The 19,721-nt window shown below is 37.2% G+C and overlaps 1 protein-coding gene across 20 annotated transcripts in view; it reads right to left on the bottom strand.

Moving 5' to 3' along the window:
* Positions 1 to 19,721, bottom strand: part of NRXN1 (neurexin 1) — a 730,473-nt gene that overhangs the window by 388,444 nt on the left and 322,308 nt on the right. The window lies entirely within an intron of this gene.

Raw genomic sequence — 19,721 nt, 5'->3', positions numbered from 1 at the left:
TACTAATTCTCTCAGATATTAATACACTAATCATAAACCTTTCCTTTCAGATGCAAGTTGTAACCTGCAAAAATCCACTAAGTATCTGCTCTCGCTTAAGTATGAAATTTATTACCAACATCTGTGTTCAGCTCTTTTCCTGTTTTAAAGGCTTAATTAACTACTAGATTTTATGCATCCCTAGAGCGAATGGATAGTACCAAATAAAAAAGTATAGGCACTTTTATGGATCCCACAATTTGCTCATAGTCCATCATGCCAGTAAAATCTACACATCCAGTTAAAAGCAGATAATTGCTTGTACAGCCGCCTCTTTACATGGGAAAACACAGACTGTGCAGCCAGTCAGAGGTGCAAATCTTGATTTGATGCCATTCATTATGAACTAGGATATGCAAATGTAAAGCCCCAAGCATCCTAAGTTACAGCTTTACTTAGGCACCCAAAGTTCAGCATAGCTTGTTTTCAGCACCTCAGCTAGAACTTAATTACCTTTGGCCCTTTTTAAATTTAAAGGCAAAAAGTATGAACTGCCAAGAAGAAAAAAACCTCCTTTTCAGTGTGCTGAATGTTCTAAATGTCCTTTAAAGATTCCTGCTCTCTTTGCTGTCTTGTGAGGAGCCTGTTCAGCCTAATTTAGGCGCTGAAAATTAGCTGAATTCAAATGGGTCTGTTAATTGATGGTAACACACAGACTTACTTTTTCTCTTGTAGGTATCTATCCTGTTGTACTTAAATTGGGAGATCATTTAGCCAACAGAATTTCACAGAAAACCCAATCACTTTGAAACAAGACACTAGCTTTTAGCATTGTACCAAAACACATTCAAAACTAGTTGCCTGAACCAAACACAGGAATCAGTAATGATTCTTGCAATGCCATGCACCAGCATCAAGGTGTATACCAAAATGCCACCCAAACTTGATTGGGGCCTTCAGTTCTGCGAATTGGGAGCCTGATTCTGTCATCAAAAATGCGTTTCAAAAATAAAGTATCAGAAGAAAGGCAAAGTAAACAGACTAGCAAGAGTTCGGTGAATAGTCTGGTGAATGCTATACTAACCTATGGAACCCAAGTTAGTTACAGGCAAATCATTACTCTCTATTGGTCTGTATAAAAAAAAAGTATTAAAAAAATCAGTGGTTTCAGCCTAGTTCGCTAACAGATAACTACGCATACTGCAGTAATCGGTGTCAGGTGGCCTTTCCCATTTGAAAATTGAGAGAATAAGTGGACAAAAGGGCAAAACCTGAGATCACTCTAGCTAACAGGGAATATTACTTTGAGATCAGGGATGCCAGGGTTTCAGATTGAGTCCTACAGCTAAAATAAAATACACATAGCAAGCCGCATCATAAACTAAAGACAGCTGAACGGCTCCGAGAGACACCTAAGAGTGTTATTGTAAACACTTGATGCAGAACCAGAAAACCGTGCCACCTCATTTATCCTGGTTTCCAGGGTAAATCTAGCATGTCTGTAATCTAGGTTTGTGTTTCAGCAAGCAGCCAGTCTCCAGCCACTGTGCAACCCTCCTGGGGCAGCTATATTACACACCAGTCTGCAGCACAAGTTCAGAAAAGATTCCTCCAGAACTAGATGCAGAAACACAAAATAAATAGGGGAAGGCATCTTAATCTTCATTATCCTTTCTCTGGTGGCTGGCTGCAGAGACAGTTCTGGTCTTCCAAATAACTCATTTGCAAACTTGAATTTAAGAAGCCAATAATTATAGTGAATCAACTGTATTTTAAATGACTGCATCTGCATCAGCCTGAAATTCCCTGACTATGCATGTTTCTTACTAATAGAAAATCTTAGTTGCCTTTTAAAGATCAATGATGTGTATCGGTTTATCATTTAAAGCTAATTGGTAAATTAACTTGAGAAAGTCTTATTGCAGGTCAAAGACTTTTTGTTAACTGTATTTTCTTCCTAAAAGAGTCATACAGAAAATTCCACAAGAACAGCACATTCACTGAATAGTATCAAGCAAAACATATCAGTCTGTGCTGCTTGATCAAAATGTTCCAGCCCACAATAGCTTTATTACAGGCAAAATTGCTTTTGGCAATTTGGGTGAAATATTGGCAGTTTAGGGTATTTTTGATACTTTTAAAAACAAAACCTGACATTTCAGAAATTAAAATGCAGGCAATCAGAGTTGCTAATATCATTCATTAGCCTTCATTTCAGCTGTAGAATAGATTTGCTCATGGTTTTTTTGGGGTAACATAAATATAACGTTAAATCTGTTTCTGTACATGCACTCATACAGAAATGCAGAAAGCTAAACAAGGTACATTTGAAAATTCTACTGGCTTCCTCTACATGACCAGACTACAAACAGATTGCATTTAATATTGATCTAGTTCACTCCTAAGGAAAACCAGCATATGTAGTGCATGCACCAGGGAAGAAAAATCCAGAGAAGGATGTAAACCCCAACCAGTCCTGGAATCAAGTACCATATCCAGGTCTGAGGACACAGTTTTCTGTAATCATTTGCCTGTTTCTTTTCTCTTTTTTCTGTGAATTCACTACCCGTGCCCGTGGTCTGACTCAGCATGCCCCCTCTCCCAGCTTTGTCTACCTTTTGCCTTAAGAAAGCTATTTAAGTTGGGGCATGATAGCGCACATACTCATCCACTAATTCATTTAGAGCTGTGAGATATTAACTGTTGGTGACACACAAGTATCTAAAGAGAGCCAGTGGATCAAGATGGGAGGGCAGAACATAGATCTATCAGACTAAATTAAATCTAAGGTGTCTGCCAAGGTGCTGTGCTGATGGTAAACAGCGTCTCGTGAAAGCCTTTCTCTGCAAGCGGAACGAGGACCACTACTGAATTTCACCAAGATGAGAGAGAAAGAAACATCAGAAAGTAGTAAACTTTTGAGTTGTGAGTCTCAGCCTCTAGACTTTCCTGCCACATCAAAGTATGTGTAGAACATGCACATGCTCTCAAAACTGGGAACTGTGCTTTGTTAATTGGGTCTATATTAAGGTGAACCATATTTCTTGAAAAAATAGTTTTGAAAATGCAATTGCAACTATATGTGAACTCAGAGTATGTGAGAGGATAAAACTGATTTTGTAACTGCGATACGAAACCTCTAACACAGCTCAGAGACATTACTCAACACATTACTTAAAACATTTATTGTTAGGAATCAGCTACATTTTAATTTAGTTTTGTAAGTCATATATCTAAGCAAGTGAAACAAACAGCCCTAAGGACATGTAATTTTCCTTCTTCTTGGAAATAATGAAAGAAAAGTATCTTTAAAAGCTAAAAGCAGAAGTCAGCTAGATCTCTGTATTTTTAATAAGAGTGCAGGTTCTCTTTTGTACTGTTCTCTGAGGATCATGACTATCAGAAAATGTGCTAAAGGTACTAAAGGTTTTATGAATCTGCCCCAAGGCCCTGAACTAAAGCGCAGCAAAGTCAATGAGCTTGAAACATACGGTTGTTGCTTTGTCAGCTCACTGCTGAACGTTTTCAGCCAAATTTTCAGAAATTATGTTGAACTTAACAATTGACTTTGCTGTAGGTTAAGGTGAGCGTGAACTTCCAATACATGGCAATTCTATGCTAATTTAAAGCAAGCTTCAGTGCCAGATTATTTACTTTGTACTTACTGCAGGTAAAAATACGTGCACTTGCAAACATCACACAGCATTACAAACACACCGTAAGGTCAGACCCTGCCTTGAATCATGCTAAATTTTTTAAAGTGCAACCAAATGCTAGGGCTTTGAATTGGTATTCAGCAGATTCACTTCCACAAACTACTTGTGTGACTTTTCGTAAATCTTAATTTGTTTTTACCTTAGTTTGACATGGCTGCTATAATGAAAAATTCCAAGAATGTTAGGCTGAATATGTTTAGGCACTTCGCTTTAAGCAACGTGCACTTAACACGAACGCTCTCAAGTCAACATCCTTGACTTCATTCTACCTAAACTACTTCAGCACATTAGGAAAGCAGCCATTTCACAAGCTATCCCATTTCCTCGAGCAGCTCCCCAGTTCCCAGAACACTCCTGTAACAGAGCCTGAGGAAAGATCACGGAAGGATGACAGTAAGGGAAGCCAGCTGGAAAGTCTGGCCACCAAGGAGAGGAAGGGCACGAAGAAGCTGAGCTGCGTCACTGTAGGAACTCATCTAGACACAGTGGCACTAAATAATAGACAGGGGGTGGGTGGAAATAATCCATATATATATATATATATACACACACCTGAAATTAGTTCTTTGGTTTTTAAAGGAAAATCCTGTAAGTTAGTGTATCACAGAAGGAAAAATAAAATGAGAAATTTTAATTCATTTACAATACTGAAATTTTCCCATACAGAATGTTTGAAGAGAGCTTTTTCATAATGAAAATTTGTTTTAATGAAAAATTACTTTCACCTCGTATTTAACACTTTGTAAATCTGGTAGAAAAAAAAAATGGCTAATTCATCTCGAGTTATTAGTCTTTGCTTTTTTCCCCCTTCCTATAACAGTAATCAGACTGAAAATTTTAAGAACTGACTTGGCAACTCCTGTGTAAAACAGTAGCAAGACTAGCATGAACCCCCAATTTTAAGCAATACCAATATTCAATTTTTTAAAAGCAAATACTCATTGCTCTGATATGACTTTAACAGCAGCCGGGATCTCTAATATTCATTGATTCAGCATGGAATCAGAGTTCTGTCAATAGTACTGATTTGTGAGATGTGGGCTTAAAAGAAGGGGGGGAAAATGATCCTAAGATGAGTTCAAGTTCATGTTCTGCTTTCCCAAGAAAAGTTTGGTTTTTACCTCTGCAGACTCATCATCCTTCTTTTGACTATGCAAACCAAAAACCTCAAACCATAGAAAACACAAAGGCAGAGAAAAAATACAGTCCCTGGTCTGGATTTCTAGAAAAAGCGAGAACATTCTCCTAAGCCCTTTCAAAGAAATAGAGAGTGATAACACCTGGCAGTCTCCTTTTCCTTAGACATCACGTCTACAAGTTACTACTCAAACTCGGTGCCCCAGCTTCCAGAGGAACTCTGCCATCTCCTCTGAATCTGAGAGAGACCTAGAGGAGTTCTGATTTGGAAGAAGGATTTCACCATGAGATGGCTGTCTAAAGAGCGGTGATAACCTGGACCTGCGTTGCTGATCTGCAAATCGCTGTCACGCAGCTAACGAATGCAAAGAGGACTGAGATACAGGGCAGCTACAGGCAGCAGGTCACTAAGCGTACCCTGACGGTGCAAACACTCCTTATGGGTCTGAAGAACTGGTGCTGCTCTTTTCTACTGCTAGGTTTACCCTCTTTCTTTCCACTTCAGCCCCGTGAAGGAAAAATAACCTAACCTACAGTGATTTTTGCAGAAAAAGTCAGTACACACTTGAGCTATTTTTTATTTTTTTTTTTCCCCCCTGAGAGAATTGGAATATTTGTTGTGGTTTGTTAGATTATAACTGACAACTGGAAAGAAGCAAAAAAGAGCTTTGATCACACATTAGCCTTTCTGACTTTGATATTGACTGTGCCCATTTATATCAAACCATGGCTGTCAAAACTCTGAAGTACATTACAAAATATAAGTAAGCACAAGTTAAGTATGCTTCTCCATAATTTACCTTTTTTATATAAAACATTACCTTTATGTTTAGGCAAAATGAACATAACAAAAACCACACTTAAATTATTTCATTTTACCCTCATATCTTGCACACTGTGCTTAAGAATAAGCAGATTGGCAACTAGTTAGCACAGAAAGGAAAAAAATTTGGACTGTGACTTTATTTTAAGAATAAGCTCCTCTTAATTTACAGGTGTCTTCATCCCAATGCACAGCTGTTATAAAATAGTAACAACTAAATTTCACACTCATATCCCTTCTTTTTTAAATGAAAATGCTGAATTATAACATTTTTCCTAGTTAAGGGTAAAGAGAACAGCGTTTAAAGATTTTTGTTTGTTATTATTTAAAAGTTTTAAAATATGTTTATACTCATCAAGGATCGAAAAGCACAATTTCTTGACACTGCTTATTCTTGGATGCTTCTACGTAGACAGGAGTCAAGCAAGGAGCACTAAAATAGACATTTCAGGTTATTTTCAGAAATTACAAATAGGTGAATACAAAGGGTGATCTCTGCTCTATAAACAGCCTCTGCTGACTTCAGTGGGTGTGGGATTGTCTCTGATTTTTTCTGACTTGCACAAGCCTACCCTTATTTTCCTGCATATTCCTAAACTATTTCACAAAATACTTGCAAACCCACACTTTTTCTAATTTATATTTCTTCATCACTATGTCATGTCGCTCTTGGTTCATGTTTATCTTCATAAAGTTCCATCACTACAGGGTAACAGTTCATGACTACTTTTGGACCTTTTCAGCTTCGGAAGAGCCAGCGGTTCAGCTGCACCAGGTTTTATTCCGAATTTCGGATTCCTGATGATCTCAATGACATGGGCCATAGGGCAGAGCACTTACGACATTAACAGTAGCAGGGTCATATAAAGTGAATATGTACCTTAAGAATCCAGTGCTCTAGTACTATTTTAAAAGGGTAAACAGTACACGGTAACAGTCATTTGAATCTATATTATAAATGTAACATATTTTTTAAAGGAAAAAGACCCTGAATTTTTCAGACTGAAATTGTAGACAATGTTGCAAATATTCTTTAAATGTTTCTTTCATTTTTGAGTTGGGTCAGATATTTCTTATCTGCAGAAAACCAATCTGAATACTAATTATAAGGGAACCTATAAATATTTCCCTATAAAAACCCAGCATTTTTCCCAGACATACTTTTTCAGGATTCCTGAGATAAAAGTTGAATAATTACTATGCACTTATTCCAATAAAGATTTTATCAGGAAGAAAAGTACTGTTTGAGAAACCACTTTTAATTGGGACAGTTTGTGTACGTTTAATAGGGTGTTTAATTAAATGTAAATTTTCAGCAACGCTTCCAGCTTCTTCATGTGGTTTCTTACCCAAAAGACCAAAGTGTGTTTCTTACCTGCAAACAAGGGCTTTTTCTGCATTCTGCACCAAACTTTTCATGCTACGCGCTTCAGCTGCCTCTAAACCTATTACTTTCCCAGGCATATATTTATGGTGGCCAAAGAAAACTGAAGCTAGCTGTGACACCTGCAATAGTGAGTTTCAGCTTTTTCATTTTTCACTCACAACTTTTTGAGAATTTTGTTTTGCAATTACAGCTGCTCAAGCATTTGCGTGCTAACAACGTGTAGAGTCAAGCAGCTTTTCCTATCTGTTATTTCCAGGCTGTTGCTTGCTCCGTCTCTTGCATGCCCATATAAAACTAAAACAGCATGACTTTTAAAATTGAGTAGATGGAATTGATTTCAACATTGAGAGAATCTCTCAAATGCTTTTCTGCCATTTGTTATCTCTTAAGGATTGTGCTTAGTGCCAGTGAATGACAATTTTGTTGTTGAATAAAGCAAACAAGCTTCTTGACAGAAGTTCCTACTCACACTTTTTGAAGGTGTGCTCTGTATCTTGGTTTATGCAATGCTAGGAAATCAAGAATCCACGCTGTAGTCTTTTCTAGCTAGTGCTGCTCTTATTTATAGCCGATGAGCTCGTCAACTGACTTCCTAAGTGTCTCCTATCATCTGCAAAACATTAGTTGGAGACGCAAGAACACTTCTTTCCCTGAGAGCCCACAGTGTACATTGTTCCCTCCTCACAACAGCATACTGGCTTTCAAGCTGCTGAAATTTCACATAAGAAAAACCACAGGGACAGTTCAAAGTACAGCATAACAACAAGACAAATCCAACAGGTAATTTTCACCTATACTCCACAGCTATAGTGCTTACATTTTGGTAAAACTAGCACTCCTTAGATGGTACTGAGCATACTACCTATACTTGTTATTCTTCATTTCTGATCCCATTTCCACAAGTCATACATAAACAGTTCATGGCATGTGAGTGAAAGATGGAATTGCTGACTTACCTATTTGGTCTTTCTTTTCCAGACAGATTTTACTATTAGCGAGAAAAGGCTTAATGTGCAGAGACAGAGAGGAACTTTTAACTAATGAAATGGTTTTTTTCTACATACACGCGCTTCACTCCTTGGAGAAAAATCTCACAGAATATAAAATGAATGAGAAATAATACCAAAGAATTAGTATAAGCTACATTAACCACAGCTCCCTTTTTTTCCTTTAATAGCTTTTTCTCATTCCATGTCTTGGTCTTCATCTTGTGTCTTGTTCCTTCAAGACTGCCTAGACAAATAACTGCTGAAGGATTCTTTGCACACTTCCCAAAGGGGACTGCATCTCAGAAAGCCAACTTTATCTCGATGTCTCAACTCAACAGAGCAATATCTCCTTTGAAGTGACTTGTCTGATGGATTGAGGCCTAGGAATCAGCTGGAAGGGAGCATAAGTTAACCTCTTGACATGTCATCCAAAAAAGAAACGTGCTTGGATGGAAATTTTAACAACTACCTGAATATAACTCATTAAAGTCATTGTCAAAAAGAGATAATAAGGAAGCAGTTATGTGGTTCCCGTAATAAGCTACTGAGTGCTTAAAATGTTATGATAGATATTTCATGCATTTTAATGGACACAAATGCAAAATGTGCTAGATAGAAAGTGGTTTTAATATAAGAAACTGCTCATCAGTGCCATGCACTGGATAGATGTTTTTAACACTATTAGCTCTTCAAAAAAAAAGCATACTGAAAAATGAATTACTGTTCTTATAACATTAATGGAGAATAATATTGTAGCGAAGTGCTTGCTAGACATCTTCATCAAGATTGAACTTATGAAACGATGACTTGCTGCAGAGGAGTGGAGCAGTGATAAAATAGCCCACTTTTTTGAAACAGTCATGCAGCTAAAACTAATACATACTTACACAGTATTTTCTGCAGGCTTAATAAAGGAGGGACCGTCAAGGTGCCACAGATGGCTCAGAAGTCAGGCTCTGTGAACTTGTGTTTATGCAAATAGGCAGAGGACTCTACTGCTGTATTAGAGTGCTACGTATAGAAAAGGCAAAGGCTCTATGCCCATATACTGTTCCCTAGCGTCTGCAATCAGATCCCACTGATCTTAGTTCTTAGGGAATAAGATAATTGCTTGCCATGGATTTATTCCAGACTTCCAGCAGTAGAAATGTATAAATGTATCAAAATAATTTCAATTTAAAATTTTAGTTTGGTAATTCCACCACCCACCCACCCCTTCCCTTCTTTCTTTGATTGAAGAGGTAGTCAAGCTTTCCCTAAGCAGCTTCGTTCTCTAGATCTGATCTGACTCTTACTGAAGTTGGTTGCACTTTTTTATGATACAGAAGTGTTCTATTCCTAATATCTATCAATATGAGAAGGACACAGAAATCTGACAATTTACCTCAATATACGTTAGACTTATTGCAATGCTCACTGGCTGTGTCAGTGAGAACCAGGCATCCTATTCAATTTTCACTCTCTGATTCTGTATTTCCCCTCTCCCTTATCTCTTACCCACATATATCTGTTTTATTAAAAACCTCAAATACTCCTTATATGAAATCTTTTCAAGTACGTATTAGGACAGAATTATGGCAGTGAGCATGTGATGTGTTGATCAGAAAAGCTGTAGTTACCTGCAGAGAGATGGCAATTTGTTTGGTTTTCCTTGAAATGTTCTAGAGGTAAGCATAGGAGCATTGATTCAGCAAGGCATCATATTCGGAAGAAGTCCTACACATGTTCGTAATATACTTAAATGCTTTATGAACAAAACCATTAATGATTTTAACACCCTTTTAGACACATTTATTTGGGAAAAAATGCCTGTTTCTATCACCTTAAAAACACTTTTCAAACTGTAATCCTGTAATGGAAAGACTGCAGTATTTCTCCACAGAATTTTCATTTATAAGCACTTTTAAATGTTTTCCACGTAAGTATTACAAAATTATCATCATTACAGCATTATTTCTAAGAAACAAAGTCTTAAGAAAAAAAATGAGGAATAATATGAAAAGTAAATAAAGGTATTTACACACAAAGTCTGATAGTATTTCCAATCTGAGTATAAATTTAAAAACATCATCAATTGAGCAGCATTTAGTTATTTTTTCTTAATACTGAATGCTAACTATGCTTTTATTTTTAAAGAACTGCAGACTAGAATTTCTTGCCAGAAAACTCTTGGTACTAAGCCAAAAAATTATGCACAATGCTTAGCACATATGAAATAGCCTAATTAATTAATGGTTTACCCTAATTTGACTGGTAACTAAGAATGATTGATTTTTGAATATTTATTATAATATTGGCTTGTGTCATTTGCTGCCATCTGTGTCATAATACTCTGATTTTCACAGAATCTGATTACAAAGTTTAGAATGTCTGCATACAGCCCAACTGATGATAGATTCACACATTACTTTCATTAGCAATTTCCTGCTTGCTCTGAGTACAGGGTATAAACTGGTGATGAAATGATCAGGAAAAGAAACTGCAAAGTAAGAGGGGAAGCGGTGCAGAAGACAGCTGCTGCTATACTGAATGTTACACCAGAGTTCCGTACTGTCTTGTGTTCTGCCTTCAACGATGACCAGCAACTGATGTTTAGAAAGAAAAGGAACAATTTGAAGAGACTTTCCCCTAACTATTTGCTATCAGCTTGTAGAAGCTAGCAGTTGACAGACCTGCTGAGCTAAGGCTGCATCTAGATCATCAGTTTTAATCCCAATGACAAAATTAAGTTCTATTTTAAAATAAATAAATAAATAAAATCAGTCTATTTGGGAACACGAGGGTGGCCTTGCCAGGGGAGACCACAAGTCCATCTGGCCCAGCACTGGGCTTTCAACAGCAGCCAAAAAGAGCAGAGCCACTGTACAGTAATTACTACTCTAACACAGTCACAGCTTCCAGTGATTGACATATTAAGGACCACTGAAGCTAGAGAAAGTGCCTCATCGCCAAAAGTCCTTGACGTATTTCAGTTTCATACTACTTACTAACTTCTAGATGCTTCTTATGGCTGTGTAATCATACCTTTATAAAACTATCTTTTCCCATGTATCTTTCTACACACATACACACACACCCTTCCCCAGTTTGCCTAGCTCCTCCATGTAGGAAAGCCAATCCGTACTTGGAATCCTCCCTGTTGCAGTGCACTGTATTTTTCCTGTTTAAGTTCATCATGAGGAACAGGAACTAAACACACATGCAGCATTCAAGATGTGGATAAACAGTGCACAACAGCATAATGCTCTTTTCTGTTCTGGTCTTTCTTCCTTTCTCCACAGCTACTAACATCTTTTGGGATTTCTGGTCACTTCTGAGCACTGAACTGTTTTACAAGAGCTATTTACAATGACTGCACAATTTCTTTAGCTCAGTGCTAACAGACTCCATTGCTGTTTTTGTGTAATTAAGGTTACTTTATCTAGTATTAATTACTTTATACATGTTGATATTTAGTTTCACCCACCATTTTACTATCCAGTCATTCAGCATTTTTAAACTCTTCAGAAAACCCACATTTTATTTTCCTAAATAATATAATTGAATCTGCAAATACTAGCATCTGAGTATTCCTCTTTTCCTCTCAGTCGTTTGTGAATATGTCAGTAGACATTCCCGGGGGACCAGCTGGTAGCAGTGCTTTACTGTGAAATGACTACCATTGCAGCCCAGCTCACTAACATGAATGATGTTGCATTAGCTTTTATATATTCTTCTCCAGAAAAAAAAAAAAAAAAAAATAAATTATTCAATTGCTTTGCTACTACTGGTTGGAACAGCATTCCTCAATATCCCCAAAAGATTAGACTGTAGCACTGGCTTTCTGTCATGCAAAAAAATACAAGGGTAATTTTAATCACCAGTCCTGAAATGCAATTAAGTCATCTTGCTTCTCAAAAGATAAATGAGAAAAACATAAAAGTAAATTAAGATAAATTTAGGACCTGCTATACATGTAACACTTTCTACCACTTCTTCCCATTAAAATAGTAGAAACGCCTGGTCTACTTTTTTCTGAAAAGTCTTTTTTATGAAAGATTTGATAGCACCAGTATAAGCTAGACACACAACTCCCTTGCAAATAAATCAGGATATATTAATTCAAGACAATTTATTCTTATAGATCTAGCACATCCTGGAGGCTGCTTTGTCCTTACTGGTAACAGGAGAGGTTACATGCTTGCAGCAGTCTTTGCCTTCCTGTGCTTCAAGAGTCCTCATGTCATATATAGTGTTTTGGAGGTTCTCCTGCTCCCCCTGCCCTTTAAGAATTCAGGCTGGAGTAACTTCAGTCAACTCCATACCATTCCCTTGGGCTCTGCGGGTAGTACCTTGCCAGCATGCCAAGGCTCAGAGCCAGCTGATGTATAAGCACCCCACGGCCCCGGCTTATAGCCCCACATATACACTAAACTGAAAACTATCTATACCCGGCCTTGTAAAATTGAACTGTAGACTGAAATAGCACAACTGGAAAGTCTACTACTTTTAGGCAATCCTAAAAAAGTTTCTGAAAATATTTATGTGGTAGTGCTAAAAAAGCATGTCTTTATCTGAACATTAACCTAATGATTTTTTATCACCATCAATTAAGGCAACCATCCATATTGTATGAATTATCAAATTCACTTAAAAAACTACATGTTTAAGCTTTTACTGTTGCCTTTTTTACTGTGTTTGGCTGTTGCCAGAGCATACCATCATGCCTTGATAAAGCAACAGATGCACTACTACTATATATTTGATTATTGAGGCACCCGTTCAATCAGTTTTATCTTTAAAGTACCATAAGTAGAATGTGGGGCTTAAAAAGATAAAAATAAGATGGATGAAAAGAGTGAAAAGAAAGGGAAGAAGCACACACACAAAAAAGAAAAACATCTGTTTTCTAGTAAGAGAACTTGAAATGATGTTTTATTGACATTCTGCCAGAAGACTACTGGCAATTTTCCTCTCTGCTAGCTAAGAAAAAGCAAACACAGATGAGGTTTTATAAGCAGCAAATAGAATGCAGACATGGAAATAAGCTCGATTGCTGTCCTTCGTGTAGGCTGAAAGCGCTGGTAGAGCAAAGCCTTCAATCCCCAGCAGCCAACCTCGAAAGCTTTGTCAGTAAGGAGAAAGTAGATATGATAGAGCCTTAAATGGTCAGCCAGCTAATCTAAAGCACTTATTTTCACTTTAACGAAGGTTTGAGCTTTTGTGTGCTAGGTTAATATGGTAATTATCTCCCACCCCCCAGTTACGCAGGTTCAGGCCTGAGCTAGACGAAACTTATGGGGACCTCACCCTGGCACTGACAAATTATACATATGCAAGATTTTGCAAGTTTTCTTTACAATTTGCTGGTTGATTCACATTTTCTTATGTCCTTTATTAGTTCAAATTTCTAATTTTTTTTTTCCTTTTAACAACTATAACTGGATAAGGAAGGGGCAAAAATGGCTGCTTTTTAGATGACTTGAGTATTTCCCTTCAAGATTTCTGTGTTTACCAAGGCATATATTGTATCTGAGAAATCAGTATAAGACCGATTATTTTTTTTATCACCCACTAAGGGAGAGAGCTCACACGGAGAAGTCCAATATACCTTCACTGTTACCTTCTCAGAACCTTCTCTCAAGTCAAACAAGGTCCATATGAAATTTCACAAAAAGCCATAACACACAGCAGATTGCAAACCTTTGTTATCGTGAGTGGTCAAAAAGCACAGCATCCCCTCTATTGGCATCGCCTACTGTACATCCTCTTCTTGACGCTCAATGGCTTTTCTGCAAGCTTGAAACTCCCTAAACTGGGCCTCAGATATTTGCTAGGTTCAGCTTGAAGCTCGTTTTATAAGTCAAATTCAGGAGAGAAAAAAAATAGTTATGCAATATAATTGAAGATGCAGATGTTTACCCTTCCAACATTTCCCTTCAGTTGTTTGAAATACCTCTTCCTTAATTGATACAGATTAAGCATTCCACATCTCAAGTGGTGTTTCTGCCTTTCTGTAAATAACAGGTATTTTTACAGGCTGTGCTTGCTCAGATGTAGGCCAGATGAACCCCCTTTGGGACAGTGCAAGTCTGCATTGCTGCAAAAAAGCAATTTGCTCTCTACCAGAGGCTGTTTTTCTAGTCTTTGCACCATTCCTGCCTCCCCCTTCTCCTTACAGTGGGTGTGTCACGTGGTAAAACTGCTTAGAAAACTGCAGCAAGTTAAAATTAACAATTTTGTTAATGGGTCACTTTAGTCAAATTCACCACACAGGCTCTTGAACTTTGGGGCTGGCAGCAAAGCAGCGAGCAATGCAAGAGCGGGACTGGCAGACAGGAAGACTGCTACAAGAACACATTTTAAAAGTAAATGAAAAACTTTTTAATAGACTGAAATTCTGCAGCACAAACCCCAAAGGATGGTATGTGAAACATTTGGGAAAAAAAGATCAGCAGCAGCCCTGCTGGCTCTCAGCTAAGTCACTCCTACCATTCAAGGGGCAGAGATGACTTTCTCAGAAATATTTTTGAGTGTTAACATCTAACAGTATCTGGGAAATGTCTACTGCACGTTCATGACTTTTCATTAAAAAAGCCAAGTCATAGACCTTGCCTTCGGTGCTCCTGAGGAGCAGAAGCAGGTTATAAGTGAGGGGAAACAGCTACTACGTTTCTGCAGGGCAGGTGGGCAAGTAGACTGCAGGAAGAGGAGAATGGCTTTGCCATCCTACCTCCAGTAAGCCGAGCAGTACGGTGGGTTTGCGTGGCATAAACTTCTTTTCACCCTGTATTTAACTGAAACGAGGAATCACAAGGATGCCTCCTCCTAACCGCCTTCTGTGGCAGTACAGAATAGATCATGGGCTGTCCCTGAACTACTATAGTCCTCTTGATTATGTTTATACAGGCTATTTTCCTTTCAAACCTGAACTTTTTTTCCTAGCCGAGTGGTTTTCAACCTCACTTCACAACAGAGTGCCTGAAACAAGATACAGGCTGGTATTGGTGCAGCTTCGGAACTAGGTACTAAGGGCTCCAGTGAGAGGTGTTAAGAAGCAGTTTTCCTTTTTTGTTTCTTTCAACCTGTTTCCCTTGATATGATTCAAATGATGGTTTCTATTAGCAGCTAGTAGAATTTATTCAGAACTTGGTTTAAAAGGGCCACGTCTGGTTTTAATTTTGTTGTGCAGCAGCCGACCATGTTTTTCAGGGATTCATGTGAAAAGGGGTCTTTAAAGTGATATTGCTGAATGAGAAGGAATCCCATGACCCCACATTCTACATCTGCAAAGTATAGCGAAAGCTTTAAGGGAATTATTTCAAATTTTACACCATAAAAAGAGGGGAATCCCTGACTGAACTTGCAGTTAAAGTACCCTGCTGATTTGCTTTGTCTCCTCTGTGGTAAAGCTCTTTTATGTATTTTTAGGGGACTGTCAGCCATACTGAATGGGAGAAAGATAAAAACCACTTCACACCACTCATAAGCACTGTGTAAGACAACAGGCCAAATAAAAGTCTTAGATTTTGGTAGGAGCTACAATATAGTATCATTTTAACAATTTTCTACTGCCAATGGCATCAAAGGAGCAAATATATTCTAAATAATTCTTTTCACCAGGTAGTGAAAAGTTAATACATGGAAACATATTTGTGATTTGCTCATCAAAGCAGATGTTGCAATAACAGCTGAAGATTCTGGACATTGCAATAAAATGTATTTTTACAAGCAGTAGCTTTCAAAAGTATGCACAGTCTTCATTTAAGCTTCCATGCTGCTTAAAATCTACATGCAAACTGAAAATATACTATAACTGAACACCGCTGTGGGTTCTTCAATACATATAATTCTCCTGTTATTTACCAATAAACTAGCAGAGCTCCTTGTCACGCTCTGGATTTGTAGGATACCTCGATAAGGAAAAATGTTTCAGTAACAGATGTTATGTGTCTTGTATTCCAAACAGAATAATTTAATTTAATTACCTGTAATGTACAAATCTGCAGAATAGCAATGTTTTAGAAGAGTGAAGGTACAATACGAGGAAAAGTGATTGAGTATAGTAAAAAAAACAGAAATTAAACAGTGAGAAAATAAGGGGGGGAAAAAAGGCTATAGAGAATGGATGAAGAACTAGGTAGACGCAGAAGGAGGGGTGCGTGCAAATACAAGTGAAGGGGCCCTTCACTGGAAGGACAAACAGAAAAGCCTTAAAGCCCAGAAAATTGTTTTTAATTTGGAAAGGTGGACAGCCAGCCCGCAAAGCCTGCTGATCCATTCCCTGGGGGAGAGCATACGCCTGTACTGCCACAGTGATGGCTGCTCCCTGCTTCCTAATGCTCTGCAGTTCTTACTCATTCCTTATGACAGTCCTACATTTGAGCATGACTGAATTCACTGGAATTACTTGAGGAACTATTGCCTACGGAAGCAAAACTGTGTACCAGAGAATTGGCCTAAATCACTTCTGCACCAACGTGTGCCACTAGTCAAGCAATCTTTCACAGCAGCGTTCAAAAATAGTGTTCGCCTGTATCTCTTCATATTGAATAAAAGTATCAGATTCAGAACTGAGAGCCAGCCATTTACCAGTTAACATTATTATTGGTATAATGGATCAATTCATAAAAATCTAATGGCCCTGCTCTGCTGACTCATATAAAAAGGTAGAGAATTTATACTCTGAAATGATAGCAATGCAAAAAAATAAACCCCCCCAAAATCAACCAAAGAACAAAAAAACCCACAAAAGATAAAATAACATGTAAGATTACATATGCCTGTGCAAAAAGTATACTGCACATGAAAACCAGCAGCCTCTAGAGTTACAGGTACCTGAAATTTTTCGGATGCTAGTGTTTTGGAAGCATTAAAACTGGAAAAAGAAGGGAATTTAAGTCAGGATAGTAGCCCTTAACGTTACATCAATGAAAAATATGGATACAGCACACCTGAATTTGTTCACAAGTCATTCAAAAACTGTTATTGATCTGCCATGTAGATTTTATGGCATGACATTCTGTCCCTGAGAAATAGTAGGGAAAAACCCATTAAATTTAATAGGATTCACTGATATTTATAATTTATGCTTTACAGTCTGCAATTAAAAGGTAACATTTATTTTTCTCTCTGAAAGGGAGAAATGTATTTTTTTAATTATTTTTTTAGTATTTCTTTCTTAGGCAGTTTTTAAGGATTAGCTCATTAATTTTGTATATAATGTTTAAGAATTGTATAGCAATCAAGAGTTCTTTTTACATAACAACTAGTACCAAGGAATGCTGCGGTCATGTTATTTCAACAAAAATCATTCACACCAACCTTCTTTATAAATGAATTCCTCAGTCTATGAAAACTGATACTGAAACCATAGTAGCCGTTTCTGTTCATAAGTTTCTCCCTCTCTCCTGGTGTCAGCCTCAACATTGACCTAAATGTACCTGCAGTTTTTAAAGGACTATTTATTTTACTGCCTGACAATACTGTTTTGTAAACTTGCAGGTCTGAAGAACACAATTGAAGTGATTGAAGGAGGTACAAAACCAACATTTCAGCAATGGCATTTTCTGACTGACATGAGATAGAATTTCTAGTGGCGTAAGGTTTTATAAAGAGATCCATCTACCCTAGCACAAAATAAAAGTAGTCTGAGTTTAGTATGCCACTGAGTCCCATAAAAAACAGCATGAAGTGAATAGTCTCCATAACATTGTTAATGAGACATAAGATCAGTAGCAACCTGACATCTGATTAACATTTTGAATTTTTTTAAAAAAAAAAATCTGTATTTCAAACAAGGAAGACCACAAAATGCCACCTCTTCTGCAAGATAGGACATTAGCTAAAGGTGAAGGCATGACAAAGTGCAGAACAAAGGGCTACCAAAATCTCAGCTCTGACCAGCCAACAGTTGGTCATTTGATCTGCATTGAGCAGAAGACATGCTTCAGTTCCATGCACTCAAGGGAAAACGGGAGGAGTAGGTGCAATATTTTATTTACTAGGTTTGTAATTCACTGTAGGAAATAAGGTGTTTACACTCATATTTTCGTTTTCTTCTCTCAAGCAAAAGTCTAATTTCTGTTTAGGTTTACTTTTTTCAAAAAAAAAACCAAAACAACCCAAACCTGTTCCCCCAATCAAACCAAATAACTTCATTCTGATCTTAATGCTGTTACTAGTCTAGCTATAAGTAGTGAAACAGTGAAATTACATCAAGATGACTAATTTCTAAGCAACAGTAATGAGAAAATCTGAAAAAAGTTTCTCAATCATGAAGACCAGATTTACTTCTGTCAACATAAAATCAGGATTGAAGTACATCCAGTTCTCAGTAAACCCAACAACAGAGGCACTGAACTATTACAGTGCTTAGTAAATTAAGACTCAAGTTCTGGATGCTGTTGCTTTCAAATCAATTGCTTGTCTTCCACTAAAAGCCGTTGTATTGTCTAACAAGCAAGCATTTTCTAAGGGCTACTTAGTGCAATAATTCTTCATAATCTAAAAATTAATACACCGAAATTGATCATGAAATATTATCTGGTTGTTGAAAAACTACAGCGAGTGCTGATAAAAAAGCATTATAGTACTTACCGCACTGAAAGCTCACAAAACCCTGTTCAGTACACAAGCACCAAAGGGAGATGGAACTAATCATGAAAGTTCATTTCTATTAACAAAAAGGCTATAAACAAACTGTAAAGAAAAATAACTTATGAGTATTTGATACCAAGGATATTTTGTACAGAGTTTATGCTGCTTCTGTATGAGACCAAGAGCTTTTTGTAAATGCTAATTCAAATCAGAACATGTATTTCTCCCGTGTACAATCCTCTAACTGGAAACTCATTCCTTTGTATTTGTAGGTTCTCTATTGATCCAAAACTTGCTTAAAAATGGAACCCAGAAATAATTTAAATTTATTTTTATGACACCTCATTTTATCCAAAAGAGATTAAAAACAAACTATTGTATTGTGGCTTTATTACTGGTATTATTCCACACACACACCCCCCCGCCCCGTGTTAGTAATTCCCTTTTCAGAGGGATTTTCTTATTTTATTAAGGAAATTAAGAAAAAAGCAATATTGCTTTTCTTATGGAAAAAGGAATTTACCAGCAGCAGGCAAACTCATTACATTTCTGCTCAAAAAACTGCTTGTCTCATACCTAGAAATCTTTTTCTAATTGGGACTTTGTCAGGAGAACAAAATAGTCTCCTGTGAGACCAACAAAACTGTTTCCAAGATTTTTCATGATCTTATACATTTTGGTAATGAACAAGGGACATTTTTGGGAAGTGGAAATATTTGTCTTTATAGCTGAACATTTTTTTTATTATTATTTTTATTTTTTTTTTTACTATGAGGAAGCTATCTTTATGCCTTAGTACCTGCAAGCATTTCCTTTACTGTATTGAAAAGTCTGTCCGGATTTAAGTATAATTTAGATTAAAAACTTGCCCCAAGAAAACCTTAATACAAGTGCCGCATATTTGTTTCGCAAAGTTACTCATTGCAAAATCTATTAGCAGATGACACATTATAAATAACTGCAGTTCCCTGTTTTTCTTTGTGGACTATAAAACCATTATGGGATGTTATGTTACTGTCTTTTGGGTAACTACTAACAACTACAAGTTCTGCCTACACAGTTTGTTGTTTAGCTTTGTTACTATTTGCATAAAGCCAGTCCTCTGGCCTGCA

Source organism: Falco biarmicus, chromosome 12, assembly GCF_023638135.1.
Source record: "Falco biarmicus isolate bFalBia1 chromosome 12, bFalBia1.pri, whole genome shotgun sequence".
Lineage (NCBI taxonomy): Eukaryota > Metazoa > Chordata > Aves > Falconiformes > Falconidae > Falco > Falco biarmicus.
This window is presented reverse-complemented; position numbering and strand designations above follow the sequence as displayed.